The 15,034-nt window shown below is 36.1% G+C and overlaps 1 long non-coding RNA gene across 1 annotated transcript in view; it reads left to right on the forward strand.

Annotated features, from left to right (window-relative positions):
* Positions 1 to 11,822, forward strand: part of LOC132015054 (uncharacterized) — a 57,130-nt gene extending 45,308 nt beyond the window's left edge. The window contains exon 4 of the long non-coding RNA XR_009403533.1: positions 11,746 to 11,822. This is a non-coding gene — a long non-coding RNA (uncharacterized LOC132015054). The remainder of the gene's footprint in view (positions 1 to 11,745) is intronic.
* The last annotated feature ends 3,212 nt before the right edge of the window (positions 11,823 to 15,034 follow it).

Below are 15,034 nucleotides of genomic sequence, written 5' to 3' on the forward strand. Positions count from 1 at the left end.
TGAGAAGGGGAAAAAAAATGAAAATGGAGAAACTATGGGAGAAAAAGAGAGAGGGATAGAGAAAGCCTGAAGATCATTTCCCCAAATCAAAGAAAGACTTAGGTCTTAAAAGGGAAAGAAAATACCGAAGGAAAAATTGGAATAGAGGAAAAACATGTATACAGAGACTTTACTCTTGAGGTACAGGTGAAAAGCATAAGGATAAGAAGGGAGTTCTAAAATCCTCTTTAAAATGAATAGCATATGATCCCTTCAAAAAATAAGTAAGTAAAATTGGTTGACTTTTTGGCACAACCAGGAAGTCAGGTGGAAGTTGCAAAAAAAGGTCTTCGTGTTTTGGAGTAGAAATTTATAGGTCTATATAAGTCAGTTTATAAGTCTATACATGAAATTTATTTTTTGAATAGGTTACATAGACAAAAAAAGGTTTTTCAGACATCCATGAAATCTATATCCTCACCATCTTTTTTTATACATTTGTGGAGACCCTAGTCCATAAGAAGTAAGAAAAGGAAAAGTATGACGTCTTAGCCTGTGTTCCCTAAGAACTTAGGCAAATTTGCCTTGAGGCAAAAGTTCTTGTACCACTAATGGTTTTTGGAGAACAATTTCAAGAAGACAGGAGTGAGGCAGGGAAGAAAAATGACCCATCCACGTCTGCATTACTGAGCTGGCCACCTCTCAGGGCCAAGTGTAACTGGTTGTTCAGTCTCCTAGAGTTATCTTCAACAAGTCTGGTCTGGGAGGGAAATGGAGTAAATATTTAACCAATGATCCATATGTTATATTCCCAGAGGGAGTTAACACACCCAACCTTTCTGTTTTCACATTCTTGGGAATTGATGGTGTTTCATATGAAGAAGGAAACATTGAAACCTGAAAGATGGGGGGGAGTGGTGGGAGCATTAATCAAAACTGGAGATGGGTGAGCAAAACTGGATCTAAAGGACTCTGTCAGTATGCCTAATGTAAGTGGTATAATATTAAGAAGAGGTAAAATTAATGTCATTTGCAGAATGTATGATTGCCTATTTACAAATCTAAAGCACATCAGACTCTGATATGTGGTTAATTCTAAGAAGAAGATGGCGATTGATGGGGACCAAACGAGGATTTTTATGTTTTATTTCAAATATGTAGGGATTTCTTTTTTTTTCTATAAGGAATGATTTTGAGGGTTCGGCTGCAACCACTCGGGACCATGGGCCTGACCCAGGCGGCTCCCCTGAAGACCCCCCCCCCAACCACTAGAAGCAAATTTGCCTGGGGTTTCTGGCCAATTCTCACGGGCTTTCTGCCCATATTGATACTGATTTGGGCAGAAAGCTAGTGAGAATTGGCCGACATTGTACAGCAATTTGGACTGCACATGCACCCAGTGTTTGGAGCACTTTCTCACTAGGTATGACCTTCTGGGACCATGGGCCAGGCCCATGCAACTCCCCTGAGTTCCCCTGATGAGGTGAGCTCCCTGGGGGTGGGGTGGGGTGAGAGGGCCGAGTTGCGGAAGATGGTCAGGCTGAATGTCAGGCTCCAGGTTTTGGGGGGGCAGTGAAGGTAGGGGTAGCTTCAGGAGGTGTGTGCAGTTTCCTCCTGCTCTGAGGGTTTTGTGCAGCTCCAAACAGCTGGATTCCTCCTAGGTGGCAGGCGGAGTCCTGGGGTATGGCTTAGGGGTCCCCAATCTGGAGGGCTTGGGGGCCAGACCTCTGGGTATGGAAGTCTGCATACCCAACCTAGAGTTAGGGTTAAAGCCTAGGGGCATGGCAAGCCAGATCTGCCAGTGCTGAGGAGGGCTCCCCAGGAGGCTGAGTAGAGGGTGGGGTTGGCCAGCAAACCACCCCCCCAAAAGGAATTATTTCACTATATATTCATCAGTGATTATGAAAAAAAAAATACATCTTTTCAAAAGAGCACAGTCTTAGGGGCACTGCCCACAATTTCCTGAGTTGTACCTCTAAGAGCCCCATGAGGAGGAAAGTCCCCCTTGTTTTCCATAAAGAGGGAGGAAGGAAAGTAACCATTTTAAAGATCAACCAAGGTAAAGGTGTCCATCTCAAAATATGCCCAGACTTTCCAAGTCTCCATATCAATGGTCCACCTTCAAAGTAAACTACTTTCTCAGAACCTGTTTAAGCCTGGTAGAATAGCTCCGGCCACAACTCTGGCCACAGTAGCCTTCGTGTCTCACAAAAAGGGAGAAAAGAAAAAAAAAATTTCTGACAACCTCTTCTGAAAGCCATATCCCAGGAATTAGGTCCCCTAAAAACATGAGCTTTTAAAAAAACTATCATATGAATGCTTTGCCTCCCAATGTCTACTGTACAATTAACAGAACCCAATATAAAAACTGAGATGTAAAAGACACAACTGTATTTAAAAAGGAGTTTCTATGGAAACCCAAAGATAAAAACGAAAACACTAGAAGAATCTTTTGACATCTATAGCAAACATTAAGCACAGCCTAACTCCTATCCCAACAAATACAAAACCTCATAGTAAAGGCCTATGTACCTCAGTTTCTATTACTGGATACATCTTGACTGGCTTTAAACAAAAAGTTACAAGACATGCTAATAATCTGGAGAAAACAGTTTGGAGAGACAGAATAAGCATTAGAACCAGTTACAGATATGACAGAGGTTTTAGAATTACCAGATGAAGAATTTAAAACAGTTATGATTCATATGCTAAAGCCTCTAGTGGAAAAAAATGGGCAATATACAAGAACAGATGGGTAATGTAAGCAGAGAGGTAGACACTAGCAAAGAATCAAACTAGAACTATAGAAATCAAAATTGCTATAAGAGAAATGTAGAAGGTCTTTGATGGCCTGATTAGTAGGATGAACCCAGCAGAGGAATGAGTCAGTGAGCTTGAAGATACGTCAATAGAGAGTTTTCAAACTGAAAAATCAAGGGACAAAAAGAACAAAGCAATAGAACAGAAGGTGTGAAAACTGTGGGACAATTACAAAAGGTATAATGTAGACATAGTGGAAATATCAGGACAAAAAGGTAGAAAAAAACATTCAAAACAATAATGGCTGAACATTTTCCAAACTTAATGACAAACAACATCCACACATCTAGGAAGCCTAAAAAATACCAAGCAAGATAAAAACCAAAAGATTTACATCTAAGCATGTCATATTTAAAATAGAGAAACCAAAGACAAACAGAAAATCTTGCTAGAACCCAGAGTGGGGGGAATACTGCTTTCCCTACAGAGATACAGGGTAAGAATTACATCAAACTCCTCAGAAAAAAAATGCAAGCAAAAATAGAACAAGAGTGAATTCTTAAAAGTGTTGGAAGAAAAAAAAAATAAAAAGGTCTGGTTAAGTTTGGGTTGTAGTTAGACCTTCATCTGGACTTTGACTGAGAACCTGGAAGATCTCTGCTTCCTTAGCCCTGAAATACTGGAGGATTAATTTCTACCATTTTGAGGTTTTAAGCTTATTTAGTCTTCTGTTCCTTGGAGGTTCAAAAGAAGGCACAGATCTGGGGACAGAGATTCCTGTGAATTTAAAGCAATCCCTCTAGCAGAACTTTGTTTCTTAAGCCCAACAAAACTATCTAATATTTTGTTCTACTTTTAAAATGTCTCCATCCCAGTCTCCGGCATTCCATATCACCCCAGACATCAGCAAATATCCTAGAATGAAAGTTGGCCATGTATTTGGGATTCCTCAAATATCAATTCATAATTTAAACTGCACAATTGTTAAAAGCTCTGCTGGTTTCCCTTTTCCCCAGCAGTGAATCTCTATCGAAACTAAGCTCATCTCCATATTTGGCAAATGCTCCCAGGGAGAAAATAGCTAGAGGTCTGGAGCTCTCCAGAAGGGCCCTTTCATTTCCAAAATTTTGTTTCACCTCCTCTTCACTAATCCAGAGTACTCTGGTATTCTGAAAATGATGATTTTATTCATACTATCTATCTTTTTAAAATTTTTAGTTATTATGGCAGGACTGCTGGCCTATCACAATGTTTTACATCCAACACCGAAGTCATCCTTTTAAAATCCTATTAAAATATATTTTTTCAATCTAGTTTAATGGCTGGAATAGCAGTATAAATTTCTTCTTTATTACTACAATTAGTACACATACACTGAGTGTACATACCTGAAAGTGTTTCACAGATACCGGTATATGAACATCAGTGTTTGAAGATCACAGTTTATGAAAAGTATCTTACACTGCTCCAAAAGCCACCCTTGTTTGATTTCTTATGATATTAAGAAATCTGCTGCAGGTGAAATCAAGCTTTTCACTGGTCCTTGCTGAGAAATATTTATATGTAAAATCCAACTTTTATAGAATGTCTATGTCCACATAAATTTGCAACTATCCTTAAATAAAGGTTTAGCAATAATCTGCGTTGGAGTTTGTAAAAAATAAAATGATGACCTATAGGAGCAGTAAACAAAAGATCATCTTCCTTTGGCTGAGAATCCTTTTACTTAGTTAAGGAAGTACCAATATATTAAATTAATTTTCCTCTTGTTGAGTTCTTGAACTTCACAACTAATAGCCTAGTAAAGGAAGCACATTATATTTTACTATTCAAGTCAAATAAGTTATCATGGGCTTTATTGTCCATGAAATGCACCTAAAGTGGCTATTGTATTTTCCAGGGACTCCTCTGCATATCTGCCAGATGCTCCCATTACCAAGATTTTTTGAATATTCACTCCTTTATGGTGGCATCATATTTCTCAAACTTCAGTAGTTTTTTGATCTCTTGTCTTATTTTACTTTCTTGGAGCTATTCTGTCAAGCTTTTTGTGCTGTTTGAAAAGCACTCAGCTATCTGAACATCTGGAAATAAAACTTTGCAATTAACAGTCACATTTTCATCACTGGAAGTCTGTTAGTTTGTGAACATCTTCTTGCCTTTCTACTGGGTATGTTGAGAAACTGCACCATCTGGGTCTAATGAAACAGAAATGAAAACTGAGCGTCAGAATACTCATGGCATGGTCGCCCCAAGCATCCCTGTACCTTATTTCACCTATGTGTTTGTTTCACCTTTCTTGGGCTGAGTGCATTTTCACTCCGTATTGCTGAACTGCCATTGATACACAGAGAAAACCAGTGTCCTTTCAACAATATTTTGAAATTTAAATGCTTTGATAGAGCTAGCGGTCTTTACGTGAGTCTGAATTTTAATAAAACATCACGTTTCTTTTGTGTATCTAGTCTTGTTTTGACTTCAGTTAAATACAGTGATTTAGGAATCTCATACTTTCTCTTGGCTGTCATACATAAAATATTTAATTTATCAGACTTTAGGCTCTATCTCAAATTCTGACTCTCTTAGTAGAGAAATATAGAACATATTTCTCTATTTTTCTGTTACTTTGTTTTGAAATCTTATGGTGGCAAAATATAAATGGCACTTAACTCCTTTAAATGATTAGAAATTTGCTCATTTTAGGCTGATTTTTAGGTGAATCATTTAAGTATAAACTGTGTTTTGCACTTGGAGTTTTAGGTCAATAAATGAAATTAGATTGTAATTGAATCCATACATTTTCAAACTGAGCTAAGTGGATTCCCGGTAATTTCAGAGTCCCTTTGGGTGGGTTTTTGATGGAAACAAGAGTGTGGGAATGTGGAAAATGTAAGTAAGTAGGGCTCGTATTGGCCTTACCACCATGATCAGAAAAGTTTGATTTTCATCTGTTTTACATGTTAATCTTCTTTGTAATATTTGATTTGAATAAACTTTCTTGTGACCTTAAAAAAGAATTAGTCATTGACATTATCAATGACTCACTCTAGAGATTAAAGAAAAGAGACCTAGAGATGATGGTTCTTTTTGGGGAGCTAATTCACATCTAATTCATGAGAGATTTAGGAGAGCTTTTCCTAACTTTAAATTTTCCTTCAAATGGACCAACTAGGGAACTGAAGAGAGCACACAAATATCCAAAGAAATACAGGAAAGCACGAAATTTATAATATCACTTAAATTAATAAGGAATTTTCAGGGACAATACAATACACAGTTTTTGAAGAAAAGATTGGTTGATGAGTGTAGACAACTATAGCTTCAGTTTTAGAAGGGTGTGTGTGTGTGTGTATTTTCCTTAGAACTAGCTAGATAATTACATATGTAGTGAGATAGGTAAGATAGCCAGTAGACATACTTATGGCCCTTTTTTTTTCTCAGAATAGTTGTAAGAATCCCTAATGTGTTCAACAAGCATTTTGCCAATTAAAAAAAAAAGTGTTATAGTCAGTATCAATGATCCAATATGATACTAGTTATTCTAACTTGGAATAAAGATCTCAAAGCCATAAAGGCAACTGATCAGTGGAACTATAGAAAAGGCAATACTAATCGATTACTGGAATTCTACCTTTGGTGTTATAAAAATTATGAAAGAGATGGAAAGGATTATCAGATTTTTAAAATCACTATCATGCCAGTTTTTATCATTGGGTATGGGTAAAGTAATGGACCTTTCCTCCTTTATTCCTTAAAACCTGACAAATTTTTAGCAAATCAATTGTTATCCACTATTCTTAAAAGGAAGAATAGAACTATAAATTAGAAATCTATCTGGTATAGTAAAATGGGCCACAAATGATGGTTATTCCTGTGTATATTTCATTTCACAAAACTTATTAATATTAGGAAATAAAATATGCAATTTGGGTTCAAATGTTCATTTACTACATGAAATCTGGAAATGATAGTGATTTTATCAGTCATTAACCATTCATCTGTCTTATAACACCGCATAATCAAATAGACAAGATGATCTATAGATTACATTTTGTAATTTTGTAATAGCCCCTTGAGGTTGTTATGGATTTAGAGAGACAGCTAGATTATCCAATAACATCTGCACAAATTTTCTTGTGTTTTTGTACTAACTGCACAATTCTTTCGCATCTCTCATCTTCAGCTATCTGTACTTTAAGGTATACATAGATGGAGTGATTAAGAATTACAATAAGTCTAACAAATATATCGTTAATCAAATCTGTATGTTCTTCAAACCAGTTCTCTTCTGTATGCGAAATGATCTGAGGACATCTTAATTTACCAGTACATCTGACTTCAATTTCAATATTTAAAATTTTTCAATTGAGATTAAAAAACACAATATAAAATTCACTCTTCTAACCATTTTCAAGTGTATGGTTCAGTAATGTTAACTATATTCAATTGTTGTGTAACAGATCTCTAGAAACTTTTCATCTTGTAAAACTAAAACTCTGTATTCTTTGAGCAATGAGTCTCAATTTCCCCTCCCCACCCAGCTCCTGGAAACCTGGAAACCACCATTCTACTTTATATTTTCATGATTTTGATTACTCTAGGAATAGAAGTGGAAGCATATAGTATTTGTTCTGTTGTAAGGGTTGGTTCACTTAATTCAGCATAGTGGCTACAAGATTAATCAATATTATAGCATTGACAGGATTTCTTTATTTTTTAAGGCTGAATAATATTCCATTGTGTGTATATACTACATTTTCTGTATTTATCTGTTAGCAGATATTTGGGCTTCTTCTGTTTCTTGACTATCATGAATACTGCAATAAACATGAGTGTACATCCTGCTGACAATTTTGGATACATATATACCCAGAAGTGGGATTGCAGGATAATGCGGTAGTTTGTTTTTTTGTTTGTTTTTTTTTTTTTAGTTTTTCTGAGGACCCTCCATAATGTTTTCCATAGCAGCTGTACCATTTTGCATTCCCACCAACAGTGCACTGCAGTTCCAATTTCTCTATATGCTCATCAACACTTTTTTTTTAATGGCCATAATTTGTGGAAATGACACCTCATTGTGGTTTTGATTTGCATTTCTGTAGTGGTTAGAGATGTTGAGCACCTTTTCATGTGGTTGATGACCATTTGTACATCTGTTTTGGAGAAGTGTCTGTTCTGCTCCATTGCTTAATCAGGTTACTTATTTTTGTTGTTGAGTTGTGTCAATAACAATTTGTCATAATTTTTATTTGCTTTTACAACATTAATGTTTACCTACAAAACAGGGAAAATAGCTATTTTATCTGTAATATTATAACAGGTGGGACCTGTAGCTGATAATCTTATATGATAAAATCTCAGCACCTTTTCTTTCTTTTTTTTTTTTTTAAGATTTTATGTATTTATTTGACAGAAATAACAAGTAGATGGAGAGGTAGGCAGAGAGAGAGAGAGGGAAGCAGGCTCCCTGCTGAGCAGAAAGCCCGATGCGGGACTCAATCCCAGGACCCTGAGATCATGACCTGAGCCGAAGGCAGCGGCTTAACCCACTGAGCCACCCAGGCGCCCCCTCAGCACCTTTTCTAAAAACTTTACCATCATAATTAGTGAACACAATGTTCATTCAGATTATTTTAAATTTGTGTTCTCCAGGTTCCAGTCAGTAAAAATTCCCCATAAGTTGCTTCCTTTCATGAGTCTGTGGTGACAGACATATCTTGGAAAATGAGAATCAAGTACATAACTGTATTAATATTCATATGGTCACAGTCAGAGCTCCTAACATATTATCCATTTTGAGGACATAGATAGCTCCTGGATGTGTGTTTATTGGGATGCCGATCCTGCTCACTTCTTGGCTCTTGTAATAAGGTTTCAGCAGAATGTCTCACTCCAAGTGCATCAGAGTCAAAGCTAAGGAAGTGATTATTCTTCTTCTCTAAGCCTTTCTCGGGCACCCGAATTATATTAGTTTTTCCCTTCTGTTGTAACATGTAACATTCCTTGACCCCTTCTGCCTAAGTAACAATCTCACCTTTGTTTCATTTATCATTAATTTTTACCTAAACCTTTCCTGCTGAGATAGTGTCAGACATTGGTCAAGTCCATATTGTTGGTAGCATGTTGAAACGTACTAGGACTTCCTCTTTTATTCCATTGCCAGTCATAGGGCACCAGACTGGAAAATTTATAGAAATAGGAGTATCACATTTACTAGGCAGTAAAACATTTGCTACCATCAACTCCAACTTGGCAAGGAATGGGGAAGAAATAATCGCTCCCATTAATTCATTTGGAATACCTTCAGTTAGGTTCTGATTAATAGACATCCTCTCTTGGGGGCACCTAGGTGTCTCACTCTGTTAAACATCTGCCTTCAGCTCAGGTCATGATCCCAGTGTCCTGGGATCGAGCCCTCCATTGGACTGCCTGCTCCCTGGAAAATTCACTTCTCCCTCTTCCCCTGACCCTGCTTGTACTTGTATTCTCTCTCTCTCTTTCTTCCTTTCTTTCTCTCTCTCTCTCAGATAATAAATAAAATCTTAATTTTTTTTAATAGGCATACTTTCTTATTTTGGAATATCACCAGTGTCTGGGTTACAGTCTAGGGACTACTGGGTCTGATATTAAAAGAAAAAAATGTGATTTATGCATGAGAAGACTTGTATGGAAACTTTTGTACCATCTTTCACACTGTACTTCCCAATCTTAACACAAAAATATAACAATTTACCTAATGGAGCCACCTCATTAGTTCTCTTGATAGTCAATTGCAAAATAGAAGGCTGGAAGTTTGTAGGTTTACCCTTTAATGATTTGTTACCCTCCATCATTTTAAACAGGTGTTTTAATTGACCATGCAGGTTATTAACCCACTAGCTTAAGAGTGATAAGGAATATGAAAAGTCAGTTGTGAATGCTGTTGTTTCTGTGTGCATTGTTGCAATAGGTGAGTGGAGAAGTGAAGGCTCTGATCTAAGGACTTGTAACTAGGAGAAGCAAACTTGTACAGTAGTTTTTGTTTGTCCTGGTTATTGTTACCTCAGTATTTTGGTAGTGTTAGCAGTACTGGTTTCATTTACTGCGTATGGCAATCCAAACCCAGACCATGGGCCATGTCCTGTCAGTGTCCATCTAAGCACCTCCCTCTCCTGCCAGCAATAGGTAAAGAGCCAAAGAAATGTATGTGCCAACTACTTGCTGGCAAGGGTAAACTGCACATTTTGCTTTTTCTGTTTTGTTAAAAGTTCAACTTTGGTAGGGGCCATGAGTATATTGTCACCATTTGTCATTGAATGTCTATGATTCCTCTATGCCCATTCATGTCATGGACCTAAGTTGTCACTTCAAGAGATCAAACTAGAGCATTAGCTTCTTGATTCCAATTGCCTTCAGCTCCTGGCATAGGGGTTTTTTTGATAAGCATCCAGGATGCCTTACTTTGATTTTATCTCAGAATTTCCACAGAGATTTTTTAAGAGCAGTATCTTATATAAGGATCATTACATGATCCATTTGGTCCATAGAACATATTGTAAGCCCAAGAGTCATTATACCCAAAGAGTAGGGCTTTTGTTTTTCATTCTTCTACTATTGCAGGCAACAGCCTGTAATTTAGCTATTCCATGAGGGTTTTACTACTTGCTAGATTCAGAGTAGCTGTTTTCCACACTGAGTCTTGGACCTCACTTTTGGAATTGCCCTCTGTAAAGCATACAAAATGCCTGACCTCTTCGGCTGCTTGGTCTGAAGCATGCCCATTCAGCAATAGTAGCTGGCAAGTCCCTGGCAGCTCTATAGTAGATCATAGGAAGAAAGAGACTAATTTGCTTAGGAATATAATTTGCTTAAGAATGACTCTTTCTTGTAAATCTCTGGCAGGATGTTCTTCAATATATCATTTCTATTTAATCTCAGGAGGGAATTCTTGGGCATCACCCTTGTTTTTGGAATGCTCTTCTGGAACCACCCATGGTGATAGGTATTTCGAGTCTTAATGTAGTCCTAAGCCTTTACTTACTTTGACTGTCTGTGTAGGTAATCAATAAGAAGCCAGTAACTGACTTTCAAAAGCAGTGCACCAGAGAGCCACATCTGATAATTATCTAAATCAAAGGCTGAAAGTCACCATTAAGTAGTAGTACGTTTGAGATTTTGTAAGAGACTCTACTTGCCATGAGTGTAGGTGGCCAAAATTTCTAATATCATTCTGACATTAGGACATGTGGTATGAGAATAGCTTGAGTTCACAGCCTTCTGTAGTTCTAAGAAGTCTTATTTTTGTTCAGGGCCCCAAATAAGTAGGGTCTTTTTAAAAATATTTTAAGGATTCTAGTCAGTAGTATTGCAAAGTGAGGGATACAATCTCTCCCCAAATCAAGAAATTTCAGTAGGTATTGTTCACACTGAGAGATAGACAGTGAAAACAATTTACTTTTAGTGGTCTATGATAAGACACAGGTTGCTTCAGTCCTTATAATTCTCAAAACCTTAACAGGTAATATGGGGTTCTGCATTTTTATAGGGTTGATTACCATAGTAAATTTGCTTTAAGCTTAGTCCTCAGTTTCAAAAATAATTGTGTCATCAGTATAGTGTATTATAATATTACCAGTTGTATTAGATCTAAGTCCCACCTTATTAGATTGCTAATATAAGGGAAGGTTCAAATATCCTTATAACAATATAGTAAATACATACTAGAGACAGTTGCATATAAATTTAAATCACTGTTAATTCTTCATAGCAACTGATATTGAGAAAAACACATTAACCAGATCAATTACAGAATACCAGTCGCCATTATATTTTGTTCTATCAGTTGAATAATATATCACAAAACTGAGACTATTGGGAATACTGTTGTACTGAGTCTCATAATTTTCTGTCTGCCTCTAAATTCCATCAGCCTTCCTCATTGGGCTATTGAACAATGAGTATGTGAGCACTAATAGATTTGAGTCTAACATTTCCTTATTTAAGGCATAATTTCTTGTTGTCTTCCAGGTATCTGATATTGTTCCAGATTTACCATTTGAGATGTCTCAAGTAACTCTAAAGGCTTCAATTTGGCTTGTCTAATTAACATTTGACAAATTTCTACCTGATTGAGAAGATGAATGTCCATTCAAATATTAGATATTAGATTCAGGATAATTTTTTTTCACACATTCCAGAATTTAACTAGACATTAATTTTTTATCCTGCCGCAGTAGTATCTCCATATCTAGCCAACTAATTCTGTCTCCCCCAAGAGGATTAATAGCAGGTCTAGACATTACTGGGTGCTGTGCTCCTTTATCCAATAGATATAAAAAAGTTTGTTTTCAACTCCCTAGTCTTTTCATCCAATATTGGGATATCTTGCTGGAGACTGAGAGAAGAGACCCTGAATTTCATGTCAATTTTATCCTATGGCAAACGTAATGTTAAAAGGCAGGTTTTTTTTTTTGTTTTTTTTTGTTTTTTTTTTTGCATCCAATACTAGAGACTCATCAGAACTGTTTTTTGTAATTGGTTTAAGCTCAGATAAACTGAGCATATCTGCCTTGAGGTTGTTTGATATTCTAGAAAGTTTGAGAGAGGTAGTTATAAGTTTCTGAATTTCCTATAAAGTTTGAACAGGTTTTTGATAAGCATACTGTCAATTTTCTCATTTTACATACATTTATAATTAACCATCTTAAGACTCCCATGTGATCAGACCCTGACAAGTTGCCCTCTTTTATTATCTTGAGGTCCCACATGAGAAAGCTGGGATAAAAGATCTGTGACTTTTTGTTTTATATCACCCTTGATCCCAATACCAAAGTCATTTGCAATGCTTTGCTAGTGGGACTCTTTTTATTAAAATATCACCATAAACTGAATTAAAGATAGGCATTCCATTAAGAAGTTTGTGTGTATATGAGTGGAGAGTCTCTAGCAGGGATCTTTGGGCCTGAGACTTTCTTGCCCCAGTGAGTGATACCAGGCAGCCCCGGCTGCTTAAATCCCAACTCTTTCCATCCCCTCAGGCAGTATCAGCAAGGAGCAGTGAGGGCCCAGGAGCAGTAGCCCACTAGCCCAAGCAGACCAAAATAAAACCACAAAATGGAGCTATCATTGGAAGAGTAGGCTAGGCCAAAATGAGGCTAGGACCTGTGTGCTAAAGCTAAACAGAGTCACTGACTAACGAAATAAAAGATTTACATTGGAACCAGAATTTCTTAATATGACAAATTAAACTTCCAAGATACAATAAAAAATCTCCCATCATACTAAAAACTAGGAAAATCAAGACTTGAATGAAAAAATAATAATCAACTAATGGTAACATGTAGATAAGTCAGATGTTAGAATTACTAAAGATCCTATTTTAAAGTAGTTGCCATAAAAACACTTCAACATCAATTATAAACTTTCTTAAAAAATAGAAAATTCAGGAAATAGAAGTTATAAAACATAGGCAGTGGAAGCAAATGCAAAATAAAGAACAAAAAAATTTAATAACAAATAAAAAATACTTGCTGGATTTGTTTAACAGTAGTCTGGAGATGATAGAAATTAGAACCAATGAACTTAAGGATAGAATACACCTGATCTGAATAATAGACAAAAAATAGGGAAAGAAATATATATAACAATATTAAATAAAATTTAAAAGTACACATATGTATTAGATGTACATACATGGACACACACGTATATGTATATATATGTATGTATGTGTGTGTGCGCGTGTATATAATAGAGCCCCATTTACCTGTGCAATAACAAACAGTCCACATAATTATCACTGAAGTCCTAGAAGGAAAGGAAACAGTGAAACTGAAAGAGTATTCAAAGAAACAAGGTATGAAAATTTTCCAAACTTGCCAAAAGATATGAACCTACAGATTTAAGAATTCAAGTGAATCTCAAAAGAAAAACAAAAACAAAAACAAAATCTACACCAATGCACATTGTAATTAATTTTTTAAAACAACCAGAAAGAAGCAACACATTACCTACAAGGGAAACATTAATTCAAATGATTTCTCGTCTGTAATCATATAGGCCAGAAGTCAGTGGCACAAATTTTTTCAAATGCTAAGAGAAAAGAGCTGTCAACTGTTAATTCTATATCCAGCAAAATGATCCTTTGGGAATTACAAGTAAATGAAAACATTCTCAGATGAACGAGAACAATAGAAATTTTTCACTAGCAACCTATCTTTGAAGATTGTCTAAAGAAAGTCCTTCAAACAAATGAAATGATAAAAAAGAAAATCTTGAAGCATTGGGACTGAAGAAAGTACAATAGAAAGAACAAAAATATGAATGCATGTAATAGACTATCCTTTTCTTATGAATCCTATAAATTACACTGAATTATTGAAACAAGAATTGTAAAGTTATCTCATATTCTCCATAGTGATATTTGAAGTACAGAAAGTAAAGGAACCTAAAAGGAGGTGAAGATTCCACACTTCATTCTAAGTGGTAAATGCTTATCATAGTAGACATGTTAAATAACATTTGTAAGTTGTAATCCCTGGAATAACATTTGTATATTGTAATATCTGGAATAACGATAAAAGCTCTACAAAGAAAACACTAAAAAGCAAAAGAAGTAACTAAAAATAAATCAAGATGAAATACTAAAAAATGTTCAAGTAACCCACAGAAAGTAAGGAAAAGAGAAGCAGAGAAATGAGAACCAGAAAATGGTTCTGAAAACCAGAATAAAATGATAGACTTAAGATCTAACATACTAATAATTATCTTAAATTTCAATAATTACCGGGGTGCCTGGGTGGCTCAGTGGTTTAAGCCACTGCCTTCAGCTCGGGACATGATCTCGGGGTCCTGGGATCGAGTCCTGCATCGGGCTCTCTGCTCTGCAGAGAGCCGGCTTCCCTCTCACTCTCTCTGCCTGCCTCTCTGCCTGCTTGTGATCTGTCAAATAAATAAATAAAATCTTAAAAAAAATAAAAAATAAAAAAATTTCAATAATTACCCAAAATTCAACCAAAAGACAGAGTTTGATGGGAATTATTTTTTTAAAAGGCCTGAATACATGTTGTTTACATTTTCAAATGTAAAGGCACAGGCAGGTTAAAAGTAAAAGCATGGAAGAAAACATATTGGGCAAACATTTATCCAAAACAATGAGAAATGAATATAAAAGTAGCCAGTGACACAGAGGTCAGAACAAAGAAAATTACTTAAGACAAATAGTGACAAGATATATCAGTTTTAAAAATAAATTTAAAACATAGGAAGACCAATGATCCCAAATGTATGGGCACCAAGCAACCATGTCTCTAAATAC

Source organism: Mustela nigripes, chromosome 4 (assembly GCF_022355385.1).
Source record: "Mustela nigripes isolate SB6536 chromosome 4, MUSNIG.SB6536, whole genome shotgun sequence".
Lineage (NCBI taxonomy): Eukaryota > Metazoa > Chordata > Mammalia > Carnivora > Mustelidae > Mustela > Mustela nigripes.